General features: G+C 41.4%; 1 protein-coding gene across 3 annotated transcripts in view; it reads left to right on the top strand.

Moving 5' to 3' along the window:
* Positions 1-14,871, top strand: part of LOC107186308 (RNA-binding protein Musashi homolog 2) — a 161,186-nt gene that overhangs the window by 51,543 nt on the left and 94,772 nt on the right. The gene's annotated exons all lie outside the window — the stretch shown is intronic.

Below are 14,871 nucleotides of genomic sequence, written 5' to 3'. Positions count from 1 at the left end.
CCAACGACAAGATTTGACACAATTTTAAAGTGAGTGTTGCACCGGTGCGACAATGGGGATGTTAAATAGTTAACCAGAATGTATAAGAATTGACCATTTTTGGGGTAGTTTTATCGTTATAGCACGCAGTGTATATATGCAATTTCTCAGGATGTCTGTTCGGATTTATCCCTGGATGTTCGTCCTTCGCCCCGGAAGAAGGAAATTGAGGAGCATCGATTACGGCTGGTGTGTGTGGTGCCAGAATCAATAATTTCGCCGGCAGTCCGGTGGCGGAACACACGCGAAATATTCCTGCCAAGTCGGGCGGCGCGTTGTTTCTCTGTCGATCGAAAACACGAATCACGCATTGTATGCGTCAGCTGAACAATTAAAAAATGTAAATCCTAAAATCTCTGATAGGTATACAGTAACGTCTCGATGAGTGCGTCGTCCACTTTGGAGCATTCGTGGGGAGGCGGAAAGGTTTTCAGACACTCATCAATTTGTTTTTCACCCGAAGCCGAGCCTCTGCTTAGCTTCTGTTTACTCTGTTTTGATTGGTTTCACAGAGGGACAACCCCAGTGGTGGTAATAACACCATTGTTCGTGTCGCATTCATCGAGGAATTACTGTGTTGATGGGGTAAGGGCTAAAATCTAAACAGTCTCGGCAGTAGAGAATCTAAATAGAAAACTCAACATTTCCGCGCATAATTTTGGCCCGGATTTTGTCGGTGTAAATGGTACAGCAAGGGATTAAGAGTACGTATCCTCTTTCAAGGGGCAAAATAGCGATTCACCGATGATTCTGTCCTGTTGCAAAGACCTTGGACCTATTCGTTGTCTTCAAGTGCACACTGTTTGAAAGTCGCGACCAGGTGCTTTTTGTCGGTCTGTATCTTCTGAAAGAAAACACGGTAAAATTATCCTTTTGTTCCGACGACGACTCGTGCATTGATTCGGTCGATAGACTCCACTTCCTCGGCGCTGCTCTCGCGTCCTTTCGTTCACGGTGAACGACGAACTGGTTCTAAAACGAGCTATCTCATTGAAACTTCCACAGCCGCAGCAGAGAAACTCAATTATCGTTAGCAAACCAAGGCCCGATCTCGCTGCGTTTCCCAACCGGTATACATCGGATTCTGGCGCGTATTTCCGCCGATTTCTTGTTGTTTTCGGGGACCGTTCATCTGACCGGTTCCTCTTGTACCCCCTCCCCTCCTGTGGTGAATAAAAAAGGCCGAGAAAATGAAAAAAAAAGGGGACCAGGATTCCAAACAATAGGCGAAATTTTATCTCCAGGTCCGTTGCGAAAAGTTCGCGGTTTTCATCGGCGACCCATTCCAACGGCGGGCTCGTCCGACTAATTTGCAGGCATCGATCGCGCCGACAACCTCGAACCCACGTTCGCCGTGGATGGTTGTGTTCCATCGGCCAAATCGAATTGTTCCGCGTCGTGTTGACCAAATAAGCCAGAGTTTTCCAACCTTCTTTTTTTGGATCATCTCTACCTGAACGCCTCAAAGATCTCGATGCTCGTGATAACATGTACAGTAAATTATGGATGATTGTTCGAAGGCTCCTCTGTTAGTGAACATTGACACTAGAACTACCGACCTTGGATGTATACTAAATTAAATTGCATAATATTTTAATATCTATATTATATAATGTAGTATAGTATAATATCGTGTTATGTAAAATAGGGAATAAATTGAAGGTCGACATGAATACCGATAAAAGTACATTTATGATTTCAGTAACTGTAAAATGACGAATCTGAGTTCCGTTATTTTGACGGGTGTGGTAGTTCAAGTGTTAAATATTTGATAAACTAACGATCCTGAAATAAATATCATTGACTTCAGGATTACTAGGGACCTCTCCTTGTCAGGAGCCTTCGAACACTCATCGAGGATTTACTGTAATAGTAAACCAAATCCTGAAGAAGTTTACCATTAATAGCTACATCGAATAGAAAAAAGTACATAGATAAAACTGTTGTCCACGAGATTACGAATGTCAGTGATTTACTAATTTTACCCCCTAAAAATACTTCCTATTCAGGGACTAAAGTGTGACATATGGAGCTAAAATCGTGTATAATTATCACGTGGATTTACGAGTGTGTTTCGAGGGGAACGAGGGAAACCTTGAACCTGAAACCTCGTTGTTTGATGTTCAGCTCTCGTATAAATCAAATCGAGCCACTACAAATTACCAGTTGGACGTTTAGTTGGTCCGTTGAAGTAATTTGTCGCGCCCACCGATGCTTTCGATGTTTCCCCTCTTACGTAAAACATTGGATCGGTGTGTGTGTAAACCTTTAACGAACTAAATTCGATTAAGTTTGACGTGGTCTGTGTTGAAAGTACAGGAGGAATATTGTGGCGTGGTGGTGATTACCGAGTGGGGGGTGAAACAGTGATTCCCTCCCCCTTAGAATTTCATTTTAATCGTTTAATATTCTACGGTATGCCCAGTATGCTGGGGTTTACAGCGGCGCCGTGCCGCGAGGTGTTTTATGCGCAATCTTATCATCTGTCCACCGTGCAAAGTCGTTCCTCGACTTTGCGTAACTTGCTACTGCGAATGTGTGGCTACCACCAGCTGTTCCACTTTGGCCAGACAGTCGACCCTCAAACAATTTTTCACAACTTTGCTAGGAATTCGAAAAGTTCACGAGAGTGGCAGCTATATGGCCGATTCGTGAGTTGAACCGAAACTTGCATAATTTATATTGCGTTGTTTTATGTAATAATAATATTTATTTATAAACGAGTTATGATCCCTTTGGTACAGTATACAGGAAGTTTAGTTGACAAACAAAATGTTTAGATATAGAGTAATGCGTAAAGATATGGCGGAGTTTATAAAATGTGACTAGACAGAAAGTTTAACAAAATTCATGAAAAGTTCTATAGGACTGTAGGGTAAACCAACCAGTAATTGACTGTATAACAGTGAATGACCATTAGGCGAAGAAATGTAAATCATAAATTTCAAATTATAAAATGTTTATAAATTGAGTGTAGTTGCACTTCTAGTGTCCCATATTATTAGTTTAGCATATTAAGCAAACATTAATAAGTAGAATTGTTAGTAAAAATTTCGATACAGTTCAACTCCTGTTTGACACAATTTTTCGTAAAGTTCAAGGAAACTCTTGAAACTTCGTGGCAGTACTTACCTGGGACACCCTGTACAGTCGTTTATTCTCACGTGTCGCCGTTACCGCTTTCGTGCGTCGCTTAGAAGTCGACCTTACGTCAAGTTCCCTCCATTTTTCCGTGCATCGTAAGAATTTCTGCACCTTGGAACGAAGTTGTTCCTTCCTTTGATCGGACGATCGCGTGCCGCGATCGCATGGATCTTTGTGTATACTTGTCGCGCGTTGTTTTCACCTAGAACCGGTAATTAAACGTCGGTTTACACGTTCTCCTCGTTCCTTGGATATTCCATGTCATATATACGCGTCGCCAACACGAAGAAGAACCCTTTTTCTAGGAGTCCATGTATCAACCTTTATCCACCCATTCGATCCACGACCCTCTAGTATCAGGGCTGAGTTTCCGTCTAGGTCGAAAGAGTGGCGCCGAGAGGAGCCAGTTATTTCGAATCCTATCGGTGGTTCGTTCACCGAACTAGAGAACAGACTGGACCAGATGTCGGCTAAATCCGTACCATTAGGCGACTTTGGCCGCCGTTTCGACCGCTCTCTTCCTTCACTGACTTGGCCTAACAACGACACACAACTAACGGAATTTTCAGACGAAGTCTCTAGTCTACGTGGAAAACTACGAGTCATATGGAGACTACGTTTCATATCGTCCGTGGAAAACTCGTTCTTTGCGTTCCAGTTCGCGATACAAACTCCGCTCGATTATTGTCCAGGCGTTATTCTCACCACAGAGGCGTGGAACCTGTCAAGTGAATGCTTTGTTGCCCTTCCGCTTTTATTACCGAATCTCAGGCTTCGAACGAAAAACGAAGTTACAAAGGTCTGAAGCATTTCTCCCTATACGATTATTGTCACGGCGCGGTTCTGGGTTCGGGACAATAATCGAGACGAATCTGCACCAATTTTCTGGGCTACCAGTGACATCTCAGGCCTAGCGAGATCTTGTAAATTGTTATCAGGAAATTCTTCGAAATATCGCTGAGTCGACATTCGAACTCGACGATTCGCGTGGAAGGGATAAACGTCGCAACAGGTACATAAGCAAGTTTTCACGGTGACAGAAGGTTTTAAAGAAGAGTGGCGCTCCGAAAATACCGACAGCCCGTTGACGATTATGTAAAGAGATCAAAGAAAGATAGAGAAATATGTCGAGCGACGTTTCAACGCAGGCCAGACGAAAGTCTAAGTTCCAAGTTTAGCCAGATGACGCGGGGACGGCCGGCAAGGAGACACACTAGCCCGTTCGAGTCTGTTACGACCGTTTCTATAATACTAAACATAGCGTGGATGGGGCGTTGTTCATTTTAGGAAAATCCACCTCTTCATCTTCAGAATCCGTCGGCTATTCTCGGTGAACCAAACGGTCGGATAAACGTGCATCTCGAAACTAATATCATCTTCGAATTGAAACCGATAACTGCATCTGCTGCATCGACAAACATATTTTTTTCTTTTTTGTGTCAACTATCTCGTTAATTCCACCGTCGAGAAAGAAAAAAGAACCGAAGGCTGCTCGTACGATTTCGAAGTCAACCCCTCTTCTGTCTGAAACGTCGGGAACACTCGCCGTAAATCCAGCCGAAAGTTCAGCCAGAAAGGATGAGGAGGACTCTGTCTCTTCGTAAACTGTCCCGTCCAGATCGAACTGGGAGGAAAAAACGGCTGGAAAACCCGACAAATGGGATGGCTGGAGGACCATCGAAGGTATCGAAGGTCGTTCGATCGCGATTTTCATCGAGAGTTGAGATATAGGGGATTCCACCAGAGGGGAATACACATATTGTGTTCTTCGCGCGGTAACTAGCGTTGTTCGCACGCGCAACAAATCTGTCAGCGTTTATGGCAGCACTACGGGTCATTAATCAGCCGGAGAATCCCTTGGCAAGAGAATCCTGCGGCCAAGAACAACGCAACCATTAAGTTTCATGTTCAGCCCGCCACCTTCGCCACTGGGACAATAAAACCCGGCGGATTGGCGCGGTGAGCCAGTTCGCGGTTGATTGAATCATTGCTAGGCGTGTCTGCCCCCTCCCTGTTTCGAGATGACGACGCCGGAAATAAACGACGAACTGCACCGAGTAAATCTCTCAGACTCGCGGAACGACGCGCGCACGCGTTCATTTCGACGGCAAGCTTAGATTATGATGATGATCCTGATGCAACAGCTGTCTCTGCACAGATTATGCTTGGTCCTGGAATGAGAATGAGCCTACAGACTCCTCTCGATTATTGTCTGAGTTGTTCTACACGATTATTGCTTATGTTGCACCGGTGCAACTCTCGTTTAAAAAATCCGTCAAATTCTGTCGCTGATTAGTGTTTAACCCCTAGCTCTATAACATCGAATCAGGCTAGTGTTGACGATTTGAAAATCGATTCAACAAAGATGAATATTATTCAGTTTTCTTTGACTCGAAGTGAAGGGCCACGTTGCTGGCATTAATATTTAACTTTTACAGTAAAAATACAGTTGCGATAAGTACAGAAATCCTTTCGTTTCTGGGAAACTATCGACAACAATGTAATCCTGGAGTTAAATTTTGTCAGCAGGACTCCGTAGTTTCATTAATTTGAAGTAAATCTCCACATTCTCTGTTAATAAATTCCAGTAGGTCCTCGAAAAATGAAAAAAAAAAAAAAAAAAAAATGTGTTTAGTATCGATATTTGCGACTTCAAAATAACAAAATACAACATACAGACTCGTCTCGATTATCGTCTAGGTTGTTCTACACGATTATTATCCAGGCGTTATCCCCACCACTGGGGAAGGGAGGCCGTGGAATCTGTCAAGCGCATACTTTGTTGCCGAGGCTCAGACTTCGGGCAAAAAGAAAATTTACGAGGCTCTGAAACATTTCTCCCTATAAGATTATTGTCCTGGCGCGGACACGAGTTCGAGACGATAATCGAGAAGAGTCTGTATATACAATAATATACATACATATATCAGTCTCATAATTTTGAAATAAAAATTAAAGGGTCTGTGCGTTCAACACCTTATATGCCAATAGTAAGTCAAACGTAATACGTCTGCGTACTGTTGCTGGAAAGGGAGGAGAAAAAGAGCTTGGTTGGTCACGGCGGGGATGAAAATCGTGAACCTAGATGAACAAAAGGAGGAGAGAAGCTGGTTGTCGTAAGAATGGCGGAGAGGATTCGGAGGGATAGAGTGGGATACGAAGTCAGGACAGAAAAATCCGTGGAAGGAGTCGCAACCCCGGACTATTACCAGCGGGGGTAAAAAAAAAAAAAAAAAAATAGAGAAAAAGAGCGAAACTCTTCGGTTGCGTAGCTTTCTCATTATCGCGATTGTTCCGCGATGGATACCGGTCGACAATGAGCGACACAGTTTTTCGTCGTCGAAGAAAGGACGCGTTTCGTCTCTGCTTCTCCTCCTGCTCCTCCTCGTATCCGTTTCTCTCCTTCTTTTTAGACCCGTTTCGAGTTGCTACATTTTCCCATTGTGCCGGAACGTGGACTGAAACAAGTCTACAAAAGCGTCGATAGTAGGTCATCGGCTGCTGCGCGTGATGCACGCGCTTATTTACTTCCTCTTTGTCGCTCTTTGCTGTCACTGTCCACCCTCTTTCTCGAGGTTTCTTCTGTGGTCTCGTTTCTTTAGGCGGCCCCAGAGAACAACCACTGTGTATACTGGTTGATCAGAAACCGCCGATCAAACGAAGGGACAACACACAGAAAGGAGTATCGATCTTGTTCGCGGCGAAAATTCGAAGAGTAAAAAAAGTAAAAAGGAGTAAAATTCGGCCCCCGTCGAATTGAACGAAACTGCGCAGGATCGTTGGGTACACATATGTAAAAGAGATTTGTATAATATTAGCCATACACTTTTTAGAAATTCGAAGTCAAAGTTTAGAAAAGTGGCCTAAACCGATAAGTACCAGTGAGCACTACTGCACTTTTTTGACCTGGGTTCAAGTTTCGCCGAAGTTATCTTTTTTTTCGTACACTTATCATTAATAAAACAGTTTCCTGTAAAGGTTTTTCAAAATGCAAATGAAATTAATTTCCCCGCAAACATACACAATTATAACTGTTCATGCAAGCAGCCTTCTTTTGCGAGATGTTTGTTATGTAACGTTTTGTTTTGCTTATTTTTATGATAAGCTTCATCCAAATGTATGTGCAGGTACAGAATAAAATTGTATTGCTTGCACATATACGTCAAGCTTGTAAAAATAATAACAGCTGTGGCGAGACTTGAACCCAAGTAAAAAAAGTGACAGTCCAACAGGCTGTCGCTCCGCCAACGGTGCAATGAACAAAAACTAACGCTCACTGGTATACTTAACGTACTAGGCGATGTTTCACAACTTTGACTTCGAATTTCTCAAAAATTTATGGCTACTATTTTACAAATGTCGTTCATACATGTATATTCAAATCGTATTTATGAGTAAATACTCATTCAAATCGACAGGGGCCATTCGTGAAGTACTCCTTGTAAGCTGTCAACCACGAGGATCGACAGCGTGATCCTTTCGGTCAAGGGGATTTTACATGGGACAGAGAGAAAGCTAATCTCTCTCTACCGTTATCCAAAGGCTCTACCCTCGGCTGTGTTTGTCCAGGACTCGTTATCAAAATAGTTTGCGACTAAGTTACTCGTGTCGTGGCGAATCAACTTCCCCCACTCTCTTTCTGTCTCTTTCGTTCTCTATGCCCTCCTTCTCTGTGTGTTCACGACGACGACAGCATTTTCACGCTCCCTTTCCCCCGCTACGGATTAACTTTTATATCGCCTGGCGCAGAGAATTCGTCGGGATTCCAGCACGCGCGTCACGGAGACAGAAAAGAAACATAATTTCGTCCTCTGGTATGAAAGTACGAGGCATCCCACGCGTTTGCACCAAGCTCAAAGAGGTTCCAGTGGGTCCGCCCGTGCTCATTTCGACGGTCCAGCTGGGTGAGAATTAAGAGTCGCGGGCCCATGTTTAATTGTAATCGCAGATCGAGACTGTCCCGTGAAACACGTCGACGGCAAGAATTTTTTTAAATATATTTCCATCTGATATATCGTCGCTTTAAATCTTGAGTGTTCTATCTCTACTAGTTTCGAAACTGAGAAAAGTGAGTTTAAAGTTTACGAAGTTTAATATTACAGAAGCAGAGAAATAGCGAAATAATCAGATACAGTATAATGTAGTTATTTGTTACAATATTTAACAAAATTTTATCTCATTATAAATATTAATTTTTTACTTTTGCTCGTATTTGGAGATACGATTTAAAAGAAAAATATGTTGGAGAAAAGTCCGTGTAAATTTGAACAATCCCGTAGAGGCGCAAAGATTTAGCAGCTGATGTAGTTGAGGACAATGAATAAGGGTATTAACAGTCTTAAATAGGAAATGCAAATCCGCCACAATTCTCCTAGACTCGAGAAATCGCAGATTCAGCGGGGACATAATTACGCTGTAATCATGGTCTGTAACAGGCGTAGGGTAAAGCAACCAGTGAATTACCGAATTGTTGAATTATAGTATTTATTTACATAACAAAACAGCTGTTGAAATTGCAATTACATTTATTTTTCTTTAGATTTTTATAAAAATAATTACTTATTCTTATCGTAATTAAAAAAAAAGTTACTTATAAAGTGCGAAGCGTTAAAAAGTCCAATAAATAAATGCTACATTTCTGAAATATTTGTAATAAGAACAGTTCTTATTAATGTTTGCGCAATGCCCTAAACTAAAAATACGAGATATTAAAAGTACAACTGCACACAAACATTAAATAATTTTTAAATTTATAACATTTCTTGTCTAATGGTCACTCACTGGTATGCAGTCATTACTGGTTGGTTTACCTTACTTTGAGGTTGCACGCAGCGAACCTAAGAAAAGTACGCTGCACCCCTTCAATGAGTAGTTTACATTTTAATTGATCAGACAACCAAATGACGGACGCGTATTCTACGAATCAAGATTTTTCGTAGAATGTGTGTCTAGCAAGTTCGACACCATCGATTAACGTGGACAACGTAGTCAAAAAGGCGAGGTCGAGCACACAGATTGAAACCATAGAGGAGAGAAGAAACTTGCACGAAGAAAAGGACAACCCCGAAGGAAGAGGGGTGAGTGGACGGTGCGCGCACTGGAGATGAAAATTATGTCGCGGAAACGTCGAGAATCTCGTGCTCTCTTCCCACCCGGTGGACCTGAAAAACAGTCTCGTCGGGAGGAACCGTCGAGAGGACTCCGCCGACACACAACGACGCCGGGCGAACGAGGAGGGAAGATGAAAGGGATGAAACGGTCTCGTGACGCAATCAGTGGCGTAACTCCGTCGACCAAAAAACTTCCTACCCCGACGAAAATCCCGTTTTCCATCGTCGTTTCTCGTTTCTTCCGTCGCCGACGTTCCGTTCCATTCTGCCTCGATGATGCAGTGCGGCACGTTTAAATGGAAAGTACAACGTGTAACGATGGAAAGTCGAAATTGCTTTGCAACACACGTTTCGAAAAGAAACGGAAAGACGTGACGCAGGACGCGTATGGTCTGCAGTGTGTATATTTCTCCTGCTAGTAGTATAGGTCAGTGATCAGTCAGACACCGCCGTACAGTTTCCGTGGAGTGTACGTAGACCAGCGGTGGCCAAACCTTGTGAGGATAGGAGGCATATATCGCCTATCAGAAATATTCTAGATCCACACCTCTTTATTGGAACGGTATTAAATTGTGAGTTACACTTGTGTGTGTATCACACTGCATAGCGGAGAAAAACATAACAGTTTGTCTTTTCGAATAAAAATTTATTCGTTATTCTCGAATAAATTCGTTTCATTCGCAACTTTTATTCGAATAATGTTTTTTTTATTGTTTAAGGTCGTATGCACTTTTTTAGGTTATTAGCGACCACAGAGTGAATACTTAGTGGGATAGAGTGTATCTATATTTGGTGGTACAGGTTAGTATCCTTAAGGGAGCTTAGAATCTTATTACAGGAGTCTATTATTTTCTTCGATCTATTATTTCATATTTCTTGTAGCATGTTTAGTGGATTCTGCAAGTCATGTAGCATCCTTTTTATATTGTTCTTAGACCAGGTGACCAAGATATGTTCGACAGAGTTTAGTGTACTACAGGAATCGCAGACATTCGGTTCAGTTTTTGTGATGAGGTATGAGCGTGTCAAATTTGTGTCCTCTATTCTTATTCGTGTCATCGTTACTTGATCTCTTCTATTTACTAGTAAATCCAAGTTGATATCGTTTATATTATTACAGACTATATGTAGTTTGATGAGTCCAGCATTTCTCCATTCTTCATCCCATGATCCTATAATCTCTTTTAATGGAGTACCTTTGGAGGTCGAATAAAATTTTATTCGAATATTGCCTAACTCTAACTCGTGTCCAATCGGGGAATCTCTCGATCGGTTCGACCGTTCGTTCGTCTCTCTCCACGAAACAACGACGCAGAGAAATGGAGGTTTGTCGGTGGTTTTTCACCGGTTTCGATCTCTTCCATCCACGGTTTCGCGTGTCCTCAGCTCAGCGTCGAGAAGAGGCATCTGCATCCCCTTGAAGGCAGCGAATGGCGGCGTCGCGCGCATACAACACGATCTCTTTGTTGGCAAAGAATGAAAAAGTCTGGCGTGTGTATTGCTCCGCCGGTGCGGTCCGCGGCTGCACAGAGGGTACATTAAAAGATTTTCATCGAGGATTTCTCCGGTACCGTGCACGCGCTCGTTCGACGTCGACAAACAGAAAAGTGAAGAGTAAAGGCTGCCGCGGAACTCCCGCGTGCCCGACATCCCCCCTAGCGGTGGCCAAAGTAATTACATTCTATTTTCTTGTACACGAGAGTGGTCCATATGCCGTCGAAAAGAATGTGATTGTTCGTCAAACCGTCGCACAGTGGACTGGATCGAAGATTTCAGTGACATATTTCGCAAAAAACATCGACTTTCTCGTGTCGATATTTACTGAGTTTGTATTGCTTTTTAAATGTCCATCAACCTTGAAAATGAAGAAATTAATGAAATGTAATAGAACAGTTAAAAGGCAAAATTTTGCATAGGGAAAAGCTGCTTTTCTTTTTCGAGATGTCCTGACGATGTTATTTAATATCTTCTCTGTATTATGTTTCTAAAATGAAGATCATTCTTTTGCGTTAGGAATTAACACAGTCAAGTGAAAATTAGAGTTTGTAATATATTGAAAACATAATACTGAATAGAATATAGGAAATTGTCAAAATTATTTATCTTTGACACGGAATATCTTTTAAGTCCCAAGTGGTCCCACATTGTAACTAATTGGAGGGTTTTCAACACACCTTGCTCTACATAATCATATAAAAATCATTTTCCCTTTCAGTCCACTGTTTAAATTATTACTGTTAAAAGCCATCCGCGTCGTGTCGTTTTGCGGTATGTCGTTCGCGTCCACTGCTGAAACTCTGCGTGGGTGTGAAAAGTTCATCAGTAACGGTATAGCAAAAAATGATTGGTTATTCTTTTTATTAATAAAATATATTATTATAATTTTTTTCATTCTATCCACCTTTAACCTAAAGTCCCTAATGTATTCAGTTCAAGTTTCATATAAATATCTTCTATGGTTCAAAAGTTGTACAAAAATCTCACTGAATTTCTCGATTCGGCCCACATAATCGACTCGCAAACTGGTCCAGTGACGATCGATGATCAAACCTCACCGATAATAATCTAATCCCTTGCAGTTCCCCCGAGCACACGTACATACGTACTCACCACGATCATAGAGCCTCGACATGAAATATTTGGCTAATGTTCAAATTGCTGGATTTAATTTGGCCAAGATCCGAGGCGTCTGCAACCTTGTGACATTTTCTTTTGCGCTGAGTTACTTTTCCCGAACGCAAGGCATTTTATTTATTTAGTTATTATACCCAGTATGCATACATAACAATTAAGTCAAAATAGAAACAGATACAGCAATCTGGTCAGGACCGTTCCCAAAAACAGTATCGCCGCCCTTATTAATTTAAAATTATTTAATTAAGAATTTGATATGCAGTGTTTGTTTTTATATCTATCTATATACATACTTTTGTAAAATTTATCATGCAAAAGGAATATTCACATAGAAATACAACATTAACGTATAATGTTTGTAATAATGATGTTACGGTTGATAAATAACGACCTACACAAATTTAACCTAATAAATATGGCTAAATGACATGTACCATTGTGGACTGTCCATAACGATAGTTTATTTTTGTATACGAGTAGTATTGCAAATATTATATACAAAATTAACTTAATTCAATTCTGTTTACCCAAAATTTTGATAATCATCACAAAAATTTTTTTATTCATACCAGCCAAAATGTTGCATCTAATAAACGCCCCTGAGTTTGGCTGCCCAACTACGGGGGTACCTTTTTCGCCAGGTACGGCCCCATACAATAAGGAATTAATCATAAAGAGAATGTTTAATTCAACATTAGCTTAAATTAAACAGTTCTTAGGGCCTGGTGTATTTTTGATAAATTACACCAAGAGAGAGAGAGAAACGATGAATGTGTAACGGGTGTGCCCCACAGTTCCTCGGCTCAAACTTTGCTCGTTTGTCCGCGTGGAAACTTGGCTTTCACGGGGAATTGGCAGCACACGGGTACTACACGCACTGCGGGAAAGGACGTTACTTCCGAGATCACTGGAGAACGCAAGAATCGAAGAACCACCGTTGGGTCTTGGACGTGTTTTACAAAGAACAGTGCATAAATCAATTCGGGCGAAACTTGTTACCACGACGCGCTATTTTTCAAACGGGGCGAAGAACGGAATTCAGAGAGACCCCCTGGGTCTCGGTTGGAATAAGGTTCGAAGAAGAATTTGTCTCGATTTTGTTTCTTCCCGTTTCTCTTTTTCGAGGAAAAAAGAACTCGTTGACACGATTCGGGGAGTCCTGACTGGCACGCGAAATTAAGGGGTCTTGCCACTGTGAAACTCTGAAAAATTATCATTTCTTGGGAATTTCTTTTTCGGCGAACTAAATGTCCAACATAAATAAAGTGTTGTCTATTTATTAATACACTTAATGAAAGTATAAAAGAAATTTTTGTTGAACTTTTAATAGTTTTTTCTTTAATTTTTAAGACAAAATTGGAAAGTTCGTCGAACAAACCAAAGGAAAACAAGCGTAGTTGCAGCTGCATACATTGATCTTAATTTGTAGTTTCATATTTTAGATGAAAATCTATAACCACCTAATTTTTTTTATGAAAATCTCATTTTTTGTAACGAAATAAGGAATGATTAACTTCTCAGTATCAACTACATTTACATAAGGCTCGTGTTAAAAAAACAACTTTGATAACGTTTCTATTTCAATAATTTTATCGTTGGCCTTGCGATTTTTTCATAGCAATCGAAACTCGAAGTTTTTAAAAATGTTCCGTGAAATTTTCCACTAAATTTATATTTACTAAAAATTTGCGGGAGCTATTTTAAGTGGCACGCGAAAAGCATTCCGTCGCTGCTTGGATGTCGGGGTCAAGAGGTTAAACCTCGTGTCCCACGACCATATCCAAAGCGTTGCGTCGAGTTCCGTCAAGCCAGTGCAAACAGCACTTTTCTCCTGTGTTATCTCGACACAAGACCATTCTGGAAAAAGTTAATTAAACACAACCGTGTCGAGTCTAACAGGATCGTTGAAAGTCTTTCGTCGTTTGGGGTCGTCTAATCGATGCGTCGTTCTTTCGACAGTCGTTTCGCGGTTCACCGTTTCGTTACACCGCGACGGAAGTCAGTTAACCGTTAATGTCCCCGTCTAATTATTCCCAAAACGGTGTTCCAAGTTGATCGACGTTTCGAGGCCGTGGAGAACGAGCACGATCGATTCGCGATCGACACCGCCCACATTAGACCATGGGCTGTAGGTCTCTTAGTCTCGTGATTTCTCGTGATTAGACTCGAATATGTAATTGACGAGCACGTCCCGAGATTGTTGATCGATAACATGGATCAGGGATCACTGCGATCTCATGTCTTCCACCTAACCAGCTGCTTTTTATTATGGGTGGGTTTCTTGAAATTTCGAACTCCCTTTCGAGAATTCGAAACTTTTCACATTTTTTATGCTAATAATATTTATTTATAAACGGGTTATGCGCCCTTTGATACAATATACAAATATAGGGAGGTCTAGAGGTCAAACGAAAAGTTTAAATATACGATAATACACAAAGATACAGATTCCTCTCGATTATTGTCTGGCTTGTTCTACGCGATTATTGCCCAGGCATCACTCCGACCAATTTATGTAAATATTTTGCTGAGACCAACTCTTAAAACAAAATATTCTTCTTACAAAACAAGATCAGCGCTTCGAGATCTTACAAAGTTTCAGATTCAAGTTTCGAGAATTTCGAAATTACGTTCCAACCCAACCCTATTTTTCACATCTTTATCGCGTGTTCAGTTGGCTGAGTGATCGATCAATTAACTCGTTCACTGTTCAATTACGCATAGATTATCATTCTAGTCCGAACATTCGCCAGATCAGAATTCCGTGATTGTTGTCAACGCGTGAAAGAATAACAGTTTATCCGTGTAACAATCGACCCCCTCCCTGTCACGTTCGATTGGAGACAAGAACACGTGGGTAATATTAATTAACCTGGGGACGACAACAATGCGTGTTAAACAAATGTTCTCGCGTTCAAGCAAATAATCGCTTATATTGACCGTT

Source organism: Dufourea novaeangliae, unplaced genomic scaffold, assembly GCF_001272555.1.
Source record: "Dufourea novaeangliae isolate 0120121106 unplaced genomic scaffold, ASM127255v1 scaffold64, whole genome shotgun sequence".
Taxonomy (NCBI): domain Eukaryota; kingdom Metazoa; phylum Arthropoda; class Insecta; order Hymenoptera; family Halictidae; genus Dufourea; species Dufourea novaeangliae.
This window is presented reverse-complemented; position numbering and strand designations above follow the sequence as displayed.